Consider the following 15000-nt stretch of genomic DNA (forward strand, 5'->3'; position numbering starts at 1 on the left):
TGGGTGCAAGGGTGGGACATTGGAAGCAGATGCAGCGCTTCTTCACCTCCAGACATTTCTTTGGTTGGTAGCCTGCTGGTTGACCACCAGGGGGTAGCTCTTTTTAGGTTGGTGAATCCACTTTTTGGGATTCACCAACTTGCACTTTAAAATGGCAGATGTAGTGAGCAGTTTGCCGGCCAGATGTAGGAGGTTGTCAACGTCATGCAGAGCGGCTGGAATATAGCTTCTTCAGATGGTAAGCATTATGCTAAATTTATGACATGCAGAAAAGCCCATAGAGTTGTCATCACATTGATGACAACCTACCGTAATGCTATGAACGATTTGTCCTACCGACCTTACATAGAAATTTAATAGCTTACGGGATAGACTTGTGCCCTGTGGTACTCCACAAAATAAGTCCCACATTGATGAAAAATGGTTTCTAGTAGCAATCCTTTGAGTCCATTCTACAAGGAATCATTTGAGCCAGTTCAATGGCCATCCATTGAACCTACTTCTGTCTCCAGGTGCCACAACAAGATGGCATGATAAATCCAATAAGAACAAAGTGGTTTGGCTTATGTCTACACTCAGATGGAAGTCAACAACTAAAGCTAGCAGAGCCATCTCATAGTTTGGCCTGAAACCAGACCAAAAAAGGTCTAGAACAGTTGGAGTTTTTTCTCAGAACCCAGGTAGCCTGAAGTCTGTCCAAATCCCCTTACAGGGTTTATCTGTGGAATTTCTCCATCCTTCAAAAATTCAGCCTCACCATAGAATGATGAATTGTGGATGAAATACTCAATAGTATCCAAAGCATCCCCTGTCTTCATTCCAGGATTAGGCATAGCCTCCATTGCCAGCAGTCACCATTGCCCACATCAGTGCTTTGGCATAAAAGAGGGTTGAACTGTACCACATAATCAGTTACTTAGCCTGTAAGTAATGGTAGCAAGTGTAGCTGTCGATAACAACATGCTCAGCCATGACTTACCTGTGCTGTTGTTTATGGCACAAAGGGGATGGGAGATGGAAGGATTGCAATTTGACTGCCTCATGGTGCCCTCAGGCTATGTGGAGATGGAACCAGGTGCTGACTCATCAGCTAGCCATGTCAGTTCTGCTGGCCTCTGGGGTATGTGGGTGGGGCTTCCTAGCGGCTATTGAAAGCCCACAGTGGTCAGTTTGAGCTCTGTTTTCTTAGTTTGTATATGGTGGCCAGCAAGCTCCTTTCTTCCTTTGGCTCCTGGGGGGAAGTTAAAGGGTCCATCAGCTGTTTTGTGATCCCATCAGCTGTTTGGTGGGAACCTTTTACAGCAGGAGATTGGATTCCCTGGCATACATATGACAAGCTGCTTTCTTTTATATTATGTAGTTAAGAAGTAGTTTTGCTTGCTTCCTGTGACAAAGAGGATTCTTCAGAGTTTCTTCTGACAGCGGCTTCTTACTGCTGGAAGGACTATGGAAGGCTGAGAGACCTATGCTTGCCAAAGCCCCTTTGTGACTTTATTCAATAAAATAAGCTGTGGCCTTGTATCACCAAATGACTGTTGTATTCATATGCTATCCCTTCCATTGCCTCACCCCTTTATCCCTCCTTGAACCCTGCAAACAGCGATATCTTGTAGCTTTGATCTGCAGTCTTGAGATGAACCTGGACTTTAAGGAAGAAGTGGTGTAAGTGAGCATGTGACAGAGACTGAAAAGCTCTGTCTGTAATCTTGAGGCCCAAACAGCATGCAAAAGGGTATAATGGTAGCCTGGTAGGGTATCCCACTCTGGCCTGGGAAATTCCTGGAGATTGGAAAGTGCATAGGGGAGGTGAGAGCAGTTCAGCAGAGATGTGATGCCCCACAGTCCACTTTCTCAAGCTGCCATTTTCTCCATGGGAACTTATCTTTGAGATCTGGAGAAGTAATTCCAGGGGAATTCTAGGACTCACCTGGTGATATGGAAAACTATGACCTCAAAGCCCATTTAAACAGGGGAAGTAGTTAAGAAGAAAAAAAGAGTCAACAAAAAAGCATGCATTTACAATGTCCAAATAGAGAGCCACAGAGTATCCTTAGAGCATAATTGTAGCTGGGTGAAGAAAAAGAGTAGGAGTGAAAGAAAAAGCCCCTTTACCTTGTTCTGGATCTGGAATAACAATTGAACAATGACATTTTCCCTCCCCTCCCCATTTGTTTTTCTTAACTAAACTTATTTTCTTAACTTAACTTATTATATTTTTTCGGGTTTTTATTGTGCTTTGAACCAGCATGGGGACTTATTTTTAGTTGAAAGGAGATCTATAAATAAGTAAATAAATATTTTTGAATGTCAGGAATGAGGAAGGGCCAATAGATTGTATCACTGTTCTTTCAGATAACTTCATGTCTCTAGATACTTAGATTACAAGCCTCTCACATTTCAAATCTCAGCACCATGTTGTTATGGCACTTATGATGTGCAACATTTAGAGAACAAATTTCAATAAATATAGGCTACATTACATTTATATCTTTGGGAATGTCCATATGTATCCTTACTCCTGCATTCTTGCACAAACACAACATTATAGATGCTCTTGTGGAATTATCACAACTAGTCTCAAATGGTATGTCCCCTGTCTTGCCTAAGACTCTAGTGTGGAGAAGTTCCTTTCCACTATAGAACTAAAACTCAGGGTTGTAACTGGTATTCAGCTGGCATTGGTTGACTTTAAGTTTCCCTAGTAAGGAGAATGAAGGAAATATCTTTATCATGTGGGTAGGACTTCTGTATTAAAATGATCCAATATGATGGGACGGACCAGAACCAATGGGAAGAATTTAAACATCCAGAAGAAGTTCCTGACAGAGCGGTTTCTTAGTGGAACAGGCTTCCTCGGGAGGTAGCAGGTTCTCCATCTTTGGAAATTTTTAAACAGAGGCTGGATAGCCATCTGATGGAGAGGCTGATTCTGTGAAGGTTCAAGAGGGTGGCAGGTTACAGTGGATGCGCAATAGGGTTGTGAGTGTCTTGCATAGTGCAGGGGGTTGGACTAGATGACCCAGGAGGTACCTTCCAACTCTATGATTCTATGATGTAACTCTTAAAGACAAATCCCTCAGGATTACTTAGTAAAACCTCTTGAGGTTATTAAAAGCAGACATGTTCCTGATGTATTAGCTCTGAACTCCCTCTAAGGTGCAGATTCTTGGAAAGAAGCTTGTGCAACTTGTAGCCATATAATCAATTGCTCCAATACAATTTCACATACTGAATCAAAACACTGCTAGATAGTATGATCAAATGGGAAATGTATTGATTCTACCTAGAATCATAGAATCATAGAGTTGGAAGGGGCCATACAAGCCATCTAGTCCAACCCCCTGCTCAACGCAGGATCAGCCCAAAGCATCCTAACGCATCCAAGAAAATTGTGTATCCAACCTTTGCTTGAATGCCAGTGAGGGGGAGCTCACCACCTCCTTAGATAGCCTATTCCACTGGTGAACTACTCTGACTGCAAATCTTTTTCCTGATATCTAGCCTATGTAGTTTTAACCCATTACTGCGTGTCATTTCCTCAGCAGCCAATGGAAACAGCATCCTGCCCTCCTCCAAGTGACAACCTTTCAAATACTTAAAGAGGGCTATCATGTCCCCTCTCAACCTCCTTTTCTCCAGGCTGAACATTCCCAAGTCCCTCAACCTATCCTCATAGGGCTTGGTCCCTTGGCCCCAGATCATCTTCATCACCCTCCTCTTTACCCTTTCATTTTTATCTACGTCCTTCTTGAAGTGAGGCCTCCAGAACTGCACACAGTACTCCAGATGTGGTCTGACTAGTGCTGTATACAATAGGACTATGACATCTTGTGATTTTGATGTGATGCCCCTGTTGATACAACCCAAAATGGCATTTGTCTTTTTTACCGCTGCATCACACTGCCTGCTCATGTTTAGTTTACAATCCACAAGTACCCCAAGGTCTCGTTCACACACAGTGTTACCTAGAAGCGTATCCCCCATCCAGTAGGCATGCTTTTCATTTTTCTCACCCAGATGCAGAACTTTACACTTATCTTTATTAAATTGCATCTTGTTCTCATTTGCCCATTTTTCTATTGTGTTTAGATCTCGTTGAACTCTGTCTCTATCTTCCGGAGTATTTGCCAGTCCTCCCAATTTGGTGTCATCTGCAAACTTGATGAGTAGTCCCTCCACCCCCTCATCTAGATCATTAATAAATATGTTATAAAGTACCGGGCCGTGCACCGAGCCCTGAAGTACCCCGCTACTCACCTCCCTCCAGTCTGATGAAACACCATTGACAACAACTCTTTGAGTGTGGTTCTCTAACCAATTCCCTATCCACCTAACTATCTGAAAATCCAGATTGCAGTCCTTCAATTTATCCATCAGAACATCATGGGGAACCTTATCAAAAGCTTTACTAAAACCCAAGTAAACGACATCAACCGAATTTCCGTGATCCAGCAAACCTTTTACTTGGTCAAAAAAGGAAACCAGGTTGGCCTGACAGGGCCTGTTGGAGACAAATCCATGCTGACTTCCTTGGATCACCAAATTGTCCTCCAGATGTTTGCAGATCACTCCCTTTAATATCTGCTCCATTATCTTCCCCACAACAGACTCACTGGTCTGTAGTTTCCTGGGTCATCCTTCCTCCCTTCCTACCTGCTGAGTTTCATTTTTTTTGTTTATTTTGGGATTCAGCTTATCTGTGCTTTATAAGGATTCTTTGAAACCTAAGGGAATCTACAGCAAGACCTGTCTTATTCAAGTCTTTATTTTGCAATTTCATTTTTTTAAAAGTCATATTTGAGACTCAAGTTGCATATCTCCTTGTGCTAAAGTGCTGCAAATTGATCAACAAAACATTTTGTTGGGCAGGGGGTGATATTGCGGGGGACGGAGGTAGACAATAGAAGAGCTGGGAGCGATGCGAACCCTTATGAGCCCCAATTGGGGAAACATGTTTGTGGGCCCAGGCATGCTGACTCATCTTCTAACCTCCATCCCATCCCCAGATGTGTGAGGGTGGAGGCTAGGGAGGATCCAATTTTGGTACTGTGCAATGTAAGTCAATTAACAACCTCGATTCTACAGAATTTCTTTGTGTAGTTGGGGGAAAGACTTTGCTTGCATGACTAAGACCTGGGTGTGGGAGGGTGAAACAGTGGTTCTGAAAGATCTAGCTGTATCTGGGTTGGTGGTCTTCCACCAATCTTGGATCCACAGTAGGGGGGTTGGCTATTCTTGTCTGGGACACTTCCTCCTACAAAGCTCTCCTGGAGTCTACTCTCTCTAGAGTAGAGTGTACTGGTATTGGTTCAAACTTAGTCAAGGGACTGGCCATCTGGCTGGTGTACCATCCATCCAATGCCCTATCAGATGCCCTGCTGAACCTGCTGGAGGTTTCTGCCTGAGGTTTCAGGTTCCCAGGCTTACAGTTCTGGGGACTTCAATGTCCATGTGGACACATCGTCGCCAGGTCATGGCTCAGACCTGGTGTTGACCATTGCAACACTAGGGCTCTCACAAATTGTTGCTGCCTCCTCCATCAAGCCAGTCACAACCTTGATTTGATATTCAGCACTGGAATACAGGTGGATCTGGAGGTAGTGTTAGCCGTTCCATGGTCAGATCACTATGCCTTGCAGGCCCGGCTCAGGATGCTACCTCTTTCCCATTTGGGCTAGGGACATATTTTTGCCTGCCCGTGAAGATGTATGGATCTGTATGTATTCTGGAATGCTCCATGGGATCTGATGCTTCCTGGTGACTAATTGACAGCGCTAATGGAGGACTGGCTGTCCTGTTTGTTGGCGGGCATAGACGAGATCACCCCTAGATGTCCTCTCCTCCCTTATATCAAACAGTCTCCCTGGTATACCGGGGAGCTTTGGGAGAGGAATGGGGAAATGAGATGACTCGAGTGAGTGTGGCAGAAGACTCATGATGAAGTGGCAAGAACATCTTATCATATGCTTATGAGGGCATATGAGATGGCAGTGAAAGTGGCGAAATAGGACTTATTTATTTATATTTATATACTGCCCTCCCCCAAGGCTCAGGGTGGTTCACATAAAACATAGAAATGATACACAGAACTTAGTTTTCATAACGATTTTCATACAACATAAAAATATGAACATTAAACTGTAACAAAGGTGCAATCTATAACAAAATGAACAGGTCCAGAGCCAAACATATGGGTGGATATTTCAGGAGGGAGGGAGCAGAGGCCCTGCAGATGATGCTGGTCACTCGTTCTCAACCAAATGTCTGGTGGAAGAGCTCCCTTTGCAAGCCCTGCAGAACTGTTTTAGGTCCGTCTGAGATGGGTCTAGGACCGAAGCTTCTTCCAGGAATGCTGTTAGTTGGTTTATGACAGCCCTTTCTACTATCTTCCCCAGAAACATTAAGTGCAAGATGGGTCGGTAGTTATTGGGCTCTTGTGGGTCTAAATATGTTTTTTTAAATAGCAGGTGTATCACTGCCTCTTTCATTCCCCCTGGGAATTCTCCCATTGCGAGAGATGGGTTGATGATCTCCTGGATGGGGCCACTTATATCAGATGTCTTTAGGAGCCAAGATGGATGTGGGTCTAGTGAGCATGTGGTTGGCCTCACTGCTATTAGCATCCTGTTCACTGTGAGTCATCTGAAGTTAGTGTTTTCTCCAAAGACAGCCAATGGGCCTCTACTTCACTTTCTGTATCTAAGGTTGGAGGGAGGTTATGGTGGAGTGTCAAGATTTTATCTGCAAAAGGACTCGCAAATGACTCACTGCTGATGTCCAATTTCCTACTGTTTTGTTGCCCATCTGCCAGGGAAGTAAGGGATCGAACCGTCCTAAACAACTGAGCCGGGCAGGAGTCTACAGATGCGATGGCAGCCGAGTAAAAATTGCATTTTGCCACAGAAATTGCATCCACTAGCTCTCGCCTGACACAATTATTTAGGGTAGTTCAATCAATACTCTCGAAGGGGGGTGCAAAAATATTAGGAAATTGGACTTATGCTGAGGCATTAGCAAGTTTTTTTTGCAGATAAAGTTTTGGTGCTCTGCTGGGACCTTCCTGCCATGGTTGATACAGAAAAGGAACTGGAGGCCTGTTGGCTGCCTTTGGAGGTGACATTTGATGATTTCAGGTGGCTCTGAGTATTCAAAGTGGACAAGTTGCTGGGGTCAGTGAGGCTGACCACTTGCCCCCTTGATCCCTGTCCTTCCTGGCTACTCAAAGGGGGTGGCCAGTGGATAGATCAGCTCGGGAATACTATCAATCTCTCCCTATCTACTGGGGAGTTCCCTGAGTGGCTGAAGGGGGCAGTGATTCATCCTGTTCTCAAAAAACCATAGCTGGACCTGTGGGACCCAGCCTGCTAATGCCCAGTTTCACATCTTGCATTTCTGGGTGTTGGGTTCCTTGCAGCCCCTCCCAGGGGTACCCCTCTGTCAGCCGTTGTGTCTGTGCTCCTTAGAATCAGAAAGACACTAGGGCTGAATCTGCACTTACTTTGTTTATTCCTGTTGAATTCAGATCGAATTGAACTCGGATCTTCCTGATTATTTCCCCCAATTTGAAACAGAAAATGCTCTGCACTTGATTGGGGAGGGCGGAGGATTTCTCCTCCTTTTGACTGCCAGTGGAGAATCAGCCGGAGGCTCCATGACAAGGCTCGGGGGGGGGGGGGGAGCTGGAAATGGAAAATTTCTTTCCCATTTTCTATTATGCCAATACATCCTCCCACTCTGGGACTTACAGGGAATTTGATCTATCTCACAGGGAAAGCTTGCAGCCGTCCTTTTGAAATAGGAGGCTTGGTCTAAATTGCAGGCACTGGAAAGTAAACACCACCCCCTCCCCTCCCCTCCCCGGGTTTGCAATAACGTTCATTAAAAAAGAAAAAAGAAAGCCAGCCAGCAGCTTCTCAGAGAAGAGGCAAATCCAGAGGGAAACAAATTCCAGAGGAGTTTTTCCAAAGAGAAACAATACATCTTGTGAGGAAAGTTTTGCAACCAGAAGCATTTGAACCAATGCCCTGACCAATTGGGGGCTCGGCAGCTTTTAGTTCGGGGAAATGCAGAAAGCTGCACATTTTAGGCATGCAATTTTTTTAATTTATTGAGGGTTAAAAGCACTCCAGGAAATCACGGAAAAAAGGTAGGGTCACTCCGGATCAATCATGTCTGTTGCAGAGGGAATATTTAAATTGCTCCAAATCAAAATGGAAATTGCATTCTGTGTAGACGGCAGGGACTGAATCGACCTGGAATTGCAATAAAAGCTCTGTGCAGCTTACACCCGGGAGGCTGATGACTTCTTCAATTGTTTCTTTATTGTCTCCTCCACCTCATTCCAAGTGTGCATTCACCAACCGCCCCACACCCTTCCTCTGCCTGCCTTTTATCTCCCCCGTGTGACCCCTCCCCTCTTTAATAAGCTCCACGCTGCCTTCCTTCCTGTTTCTGTCCTCTTGGGAGCTCTGTTCCTTTGCCAGCCGCTCAGGTAAGTAAACGTCTCCGTTTCTCTTACAGGTATCTTGGACTATGTTCTCTTGGTCTGGCCTTTCCTTGTTGGGTGGGTCCTAGTGTTTTGCCATCATGCTTCTCAGGCCCCCCTCCCCTCTCATGGGCTGCCCGAGACCTTGCTTCTAGTGTTTGCAGCACAAGCGACGCTAACTCCAGGTAAGTATCTTCATTCTCCCCCTCAGCCTCCACTACCTGCCCCACCTTATTCTGGATCCTTCCCTCTCCTCTTTCCTAAGTCTGGGCAGGCCTTTCATTTATCTGTGGTTGCCGAGCCCTCCTCCTTTCTCTCCCCATCCTTTCCCCCCATGTTTGTTTTCAACTGTTCAGCGTTCGCTACTCCTGCAGCTGTCGGGAGAGCGTCTCGGGCATCTGCGGGAGCGGCTCCTTGCTTCCCGCCTGGACACTAGGTAAGGTGATAAAAAGGGCCACCGAAGACCAGTTCCAGTCATTCTTGGATGAAACTTCAGCATTTGACCCTTACCAGTTGGGCTTCCATCTCGGCCACAGGGTGCAGACCATGTTGGTCACCCTGATGGATGATCTCCGGTGCCTAGGAAAAGGGTGGTAACTTAGCTACATTTATATATGTATATGTATATATGTAATCTGGTAGAGGACAGGAAGGCCTGGAGGATCACTGTCCATGGGGTCGCGATGGGTCGGACACGACTTCGCACATAACAACAACAACAACATATATGTAATCAAATATGTATTTATGTGAATGCTCAAATGCACTCTAAAGTCGAATGAACTAGAAATGTATTCACCTCAATGAGAACTAGTCAGTAATGTCATCACTGGAATAAGCAGGTTGACAACTTGTTCTATAGCGAATTCCACAAAGTCATGTCATGGACAACTAAATGAATTGTTGTCTGATTATCGCAGGGTATGGGAAACACATACCTGCTGTGGGACTCCATGATCCTGCCCCCCCTCTCACACATATACATTGTCATCCCTTTTCCTCCTTTCATCTCCACCCTGGTCTCTCCCCCATCAATTCCCCCCACAAATATCTTCCCCCCACTCCTCCCTTGCCTCTCCCACCTACCGCTCCTTCTTTGTTCCCCCCTCAATCCCTCCTCCTCCCTTTTCCACATAGCATGCCTCTCCCACCTACCTCTCCTTCCTGGTCCCTCCGCCTACCTTCTCAGATACACACACGCTCATGCGCACATGTTTACTCACATGCATGTGCACACACTTTCCCCCTCCTTACCTGTCACAGTAGGCCTCCACTAGCAGCTGTAGTGTCTCCCTACTTCCCAGTGCTGCCCTGCCCTGCAGAGGGCAGGACTGGCTGGAGAAGTGGGGTGCTGTGAAAACATAGTGCCCCCTGCCTACTTCAGGGGCAGTGCCTTGCCCCGCAGTGGCTGTGTGGGTCATACAGCAGTACTGGCCTCACAGGTGTCACCTCATCCTGTAGCTTTTGTGTGGGTCGCATTGTGGCCACAGCCAGCTTTAGGGCCCCTGCCTCCACCAGCTTTGTGGCCAGCACCTTATACTCCTCTGCTAGCAGCCTCCCCACATCTTCTGGCACGCTCCCTGGAGTGGAGCTATGGATGTCACATCCGTACCCATTTCCACCCCAGGGGGTGCACCAGAAGATGTGCTCCACATCAAAAACAAACCTAGCATGGGCCATCCCCACTCATGAGTAGTATTTGGAAGCATCTATGATCCCTACGAGCCTCTTGTGGCGCAGAGTGGTAAGGTAGCAGACATGCAGCCTGAAAGTTCTGCCTATGAGGCTGGGAGTTCAATCCCAGCAGCCGGCTCAAGGTTGACTCAGCCTTCCATAAATGGTAATGACTGGGGAAGGCACTGGCAAACCACCCCATATTGAGTCTGCCATGAAAACGCTAGAGGGTATCACCGCAAGGGTCAGACATGACCCAGTGGTTGCATAGAGGGGATACCTTTACATTTACCTTTACCTTATGATCCCTACATAAGTTACATAAGCGCAGCTGATGCTTGTCACTCATGAATTTAATAGAACTGGCTGCCCCTACAGGGCCTTTTTAATGAAAAGGTCCTGAAGCTCTCTAAGGCCACTTTTCTCTATTTTTACTGCTGTCTTCTCTTAAGTCTCCTAGCTGGCAACAGTTGCCTTGTATCTTTTTAAATACGCTCTATTAACTGCCATCATATTTTCATCATTCCTCTGGTAATATCCAGCAACACCTCTATAATTTAGTGTAATTTGTTTTTATTCACGACTATAACAGGGGTCATGGAAAAGAGGGTACTTTATCCATTTCAGTAATAAACATGTTAGAATGAAAGCTTTAAAAAGGATGCTGTGAAACAGACATGAAAGGATAATGAGAGAAGAGGGGAAGGGGGCAGGAATGGAGAAGAAGGACAGTCTATCACTGTGCAGAGAGTATATTCTGATAGTAGCTTGCAAAAAATGCTTGTAGAGGATCCCAGACAAAGGACAATCTAATTCCCTGTTGTTCTTAGTGCTAGCAGTCAGACCCCTCCTCTCACAGATGGCCAGTTTATAGCTAGAATAACTATAAACACCCTTATTGAAGTATCACCCCCCAAAATCATAACTGCAGGACACTGCCGGGCCCCAAATGAAACAAAATGGATGCCAGTTTTGAATCAAAACCTTTCAAGTTGAACATTTTCCTGGTTTATTTGACAGTTCTCTTAAAGGAAAAAAAAAACATCTGGTATACATAGGTGGAGAATCCCAATTACTCGCCAATTGCTCTGTTTGCTTTGTTAAGTCCCCCAACTAATTAGGAGACTGCCTAGTTGGATAACATCAGTACTGGTGAGCACTGTGCTGATGCTTTCGTATCCCCATTACTCTGGTAAACCACAAGAGTCCAAAGGACATATCCCCCTCATGCCCCAGTCTTCCAGACAATGCTGACATAATTATTTGAAAACAGATAGCCAAGCAGAGTTGGCCCTGGTTCTTACTTTGAGAGGAAATCACCAAGGATGTCCAGAGGCAGGCAATGGCAAGCTATCTCTGAATATCTCTTGCTTTAAAAACCTGAAAGGGTCACCATAATTTGGCTGCAACATGATGGCATTTTCTACCAACACTAGCAAGATGTCGACAGTGCCTTCTTTGCCAAAAACACTGGTCTAGTCAGTGGTATAAACTGCCAGCTAGAGACTGCAGACTCAATAGTATCACCGTACTAGCTGGAAATATAGTGTTAACAGAAGCAATGTTAACAGAAGAGGTAATTTCATGGCTGCAGTCGCTGACTCCTAGGTATGTGTGCTTGGGTTCAGCTGCCTGTGCTAGTGCTTGTAGTGAGGGAAAGGATACAGAAGTACAAAAAATGAGGGATAGCATGGTGGCCCATATACTAAAACCCCTCAGTATGTATGATATTATGCTTGCTGGCTTTTAAACACATTCTCTCGTATCTTTAGTACTGGATTGTTCTTTTTATGGATCTCTTTTGATAGTGTGATAATATACAGATCAGCCTTTTGAAGAGTTTTTTAAATGAAAAAAGCAGTATATAAATATACAAGTAAAAAAAAAGTGTTTTGAAGCTGAATATCTTCAAGGAGTCACTTATCAGGTCCATCAGCTTTTTGATCATCTACATCTCTGCAACTGCTTATAATGATTTTGAACTTCAGAGCTGCCTGTTGAGCCCTGCTCTCCCTGGACCAGTTCTTGATGTTTTTGCTATGTTTGAAAAAATTTTCTGATGTGCATTAATTATCAAAAATATGCTTGTGGGTGGCAATCAGACAGCAGTCAAGGCAGCAGAAGCTAATGCAGGCTTTTTCTCAAAACACAGAGATACTACTATTTTGAATATTCAGGGTCTGAGACTATTCAGGTTGAATATTCTGAGCCTGCTGGGAATAGATCCCAGCATAGTGCAAGGAGAGTTTTAAAGCTGAGCTCCTTTGTTACTCTCCCAACTACACCCTAGACAAACTGCCTAGGGATGTTATGGTGCCCACAAAGAGAGTGCAATGGATTTCACGTTCTTCTTTTCCTTTTCTGTATTCATTTACCCTCCTATTGCTGGATTCAAGTATCCGACTATGGCCTTTGTGATTGTTTTGTCAACCAAAGCCATCGGCTTTGCATGCACTTCTATATCCTGCTTCAAATTCATAAGTATGGATAATGTTAATTGTTCACCAGACCATCCATACTGCTTGGTGTTAGACTTTGCCCCAAGTTCTACCCACTCATGTGGAAGAGCATCCCTATTTAATCTGTGAAATTTATTTATGTATTTATTTTCTTATATTTCTATACCCTCCCATAAGGCTCAGAGCAGTTTACACAAACATAGGGATATACATCACAATAATAACAATCACTACCATAACAGTGGGTTCCAATTGAACAGCAATATTACAAAAATTCATATTACAACAATAACTCTCTAAAAACAAACCCATAGGGAGGTCAGTTTAGGTTCAGCCATTGAGGGGATGTCTGGGGGACCAGCAGACATTGTTGAGTTGGTATTCACCACCCTGAATTAACATATGTATATGAAGTTAGCTAACAAATTAATGCAAGTTTGAAAGACACAAAATGCTAGAGGCAAAAAATGGAGAGCAGTGATATAATTGGGAGGAAGGTCTTGTGGAAACTATTGTTTCTTGGTAATGCTTGAAGACATTGGTTGGTTGTCGTTACTACTCCTTTTATTTCTAGTAACAGATGGTTTACTTCTGTGTTTTTACATTATTGTAGAAGCCAGTAGGCACACGACCCTCTTTCACCAGGAATGGAAGATGCATGAAATGCTGTTGTGGGAACTCTAATAAGAGCAGATATCTTCCCCTTCCCAGCTGTGCAACATGTATTTAATTAAAGACAATTTTTTGGCAGCCAAAGTTGTGTTTGGCAAAGAGCTGGGACTAGAATTGTCTCCAAGGGGAGCTGCGGCCCCCTATGATGGAGAATTGCACATTATCCTTATTAGCCCATTGATAACTCAAACTTCTGTTAAAAATTAACTTCTGTTAAAAATCACTGTACCTCCCCACCCCACAAACTCTTCCAGTATAAGATGCTGAGTAAGAAGACACTGAGGAAACTGGCTGAGTAATAAGAACAACCTCCTCCTTTTATAAGGAAACCAGCATGAAAACTGCTGGGTTTATTTTTTGAAGTGTTCAAACAAACAATCTTTTGATAGGTCACTGCAACATAACTCTGCATGCTGACATTCAGCACTATTCTCACAAATATGGCCATGGAAATTGAAAATATGACATTATTACAGACATTTCAAACCTCTGTTAGGCACACACCCTATTATACATAGTGAAGTAATCAAGTTATTTTGCCTCAGTGATGAATGACTTTATATGATAACTGTGATGGGCAAGAGACTGTCCTACATCTGAAAAGAAAAGTAGCCACTCAGCTGTTTATCCCTGGGCTTATGGGAATGCTACTCCGTCTTCCAATCACCTTTCAGAAGGGGGGGGGAATGTTGGAGGGAAGGACAGAGGCAGTTTGGTTCAGGTCTGCCTCAGGCAGTGATAGTTTGTGTCTGTCTCAGTAAGAGAGCAGATAGAGTATCTGGTTGAGTAGCATGTCACTGTTGATGAGTGGACCTTGAACCATTTAGTCACACTCCTGAGAAAGGGCAGGCTAGAGTGGGTGGAACCCTGTGTGTGAAAGGATTTAATCTAGTGGCTAGTCAAACCACATTCTGAAGTCATGGCTAGTTTAAATTTGTGTGCCTCAGATATGCTGTCCTTTGACTGTCTGGTGAATTCTGTTGCTGATCTGTTGTTTTAAACCAATATGTAAATAAAAAAAACCCTCTTTATTATTTGCATACATCTTCTGCCTCAGTGATGTTCGCCTTCTTCTTGCTTAACACAAAGACTGTTTTTGCACCAGGGATATCTTTTGGCTTTGCATTTTTAAGGGGGTGAGATTTTTGTCTGCTTGTGCACTGAAATTCGCCTCCTCAGGCACAGACCCAAATAGCCTCCTCACTTGCTCTATAGCAAAGGAAACCCCAGAAAACCAGTTTTCATTTTTTAATGTGGAGACTAATGGGGTCTGATTTGGGGCTGCTAAATGTGGTAATGAGTGCAACCGGGTTTTTCCCTGTGCCTGCCATTTTGAGTTGTTTGGGAATGCCAATTTCTTCATTGCCATCCTCCCTTCCTCCCGACATATCTGCTTTTTTTTTTATTAAAGGAGGTGATTGCATTGCAATGCTGTTCTTAAGTTTTTTAAAAAGCAGTCTTGTGGGCTTACACAACAAGCTTATGATGTTATAACAGTTTTTTTTAAAAAAAATTACAGTCAGGACACTTTGGGAGGAAGGGGGGAAGTGATAAATGGTGCAGAATGGTGGGATTAGGGGTGCAACAAAAACAAAGGTGCAAGCAGACACCATTTTGCAAAGCCCCCACATTTTTCAAGAAGGAGAAGGAAGCAAAGCGTGATGGGAGGCTGCCTCCATCAGCCTCAATGCAGAAAGTATGTCACAAATT

At 44.3% G+C, this 15000-nt stretch overlaps 2 protein-coding genes and 1 long non-coding RNA gene across 8 annotated transcripts in view; 2 read left to right on the forward strand and 1 right to left on the reverse strand.

The window, feature by feature from the left end:
* The window catches only part of SHISA6 (shisa family member 6), a 413188-nt gene that overhangs the window by 97680 nt on the left and 300508 nt on the right, over positions 1-15000 (reverse strand). The window lies entirely within an intron of this gene.
* LOC143832692 (uncharacterized) overlaps positions 1-15000 on the forward strand; it is a 237413-nt gene that overhangs the window by 11201 nt on the left and 211212 nt on the right. The gene's annotated exons all lie outside the window — the stretch shown is intronic.
* The window catches only part of LOC143832696 (uncharacterized), an 84666-nt gene continuing 78190 nt past the window's right edge, over positions 8525-15000 (forward strand). The window contains exon 1 of the long non-coding RNA XR_013229368.1: positions 8525-8670. This is a non-coding gene — a long non-coding RNA (uncharacterized LOC143832696). The remainder of the gene's footprint in view (positions 8671-15000) is intronic.

Source organism: Paroedura picta, chromosome 3 (genome assembly GCF_049243985.1).
Source record: "Paroedura picta isolate Pp20150507F chromosome 3, Ppicta_v3.0, whole genome shotgun sequence".
Classification (NCBI taxonomy): domain Eukaryota; kingdom Metazoa; phylum Chordata; class Lepidosauria; order Squamata; family Gekkonidae; genus Paroedura; species Paroedura picta.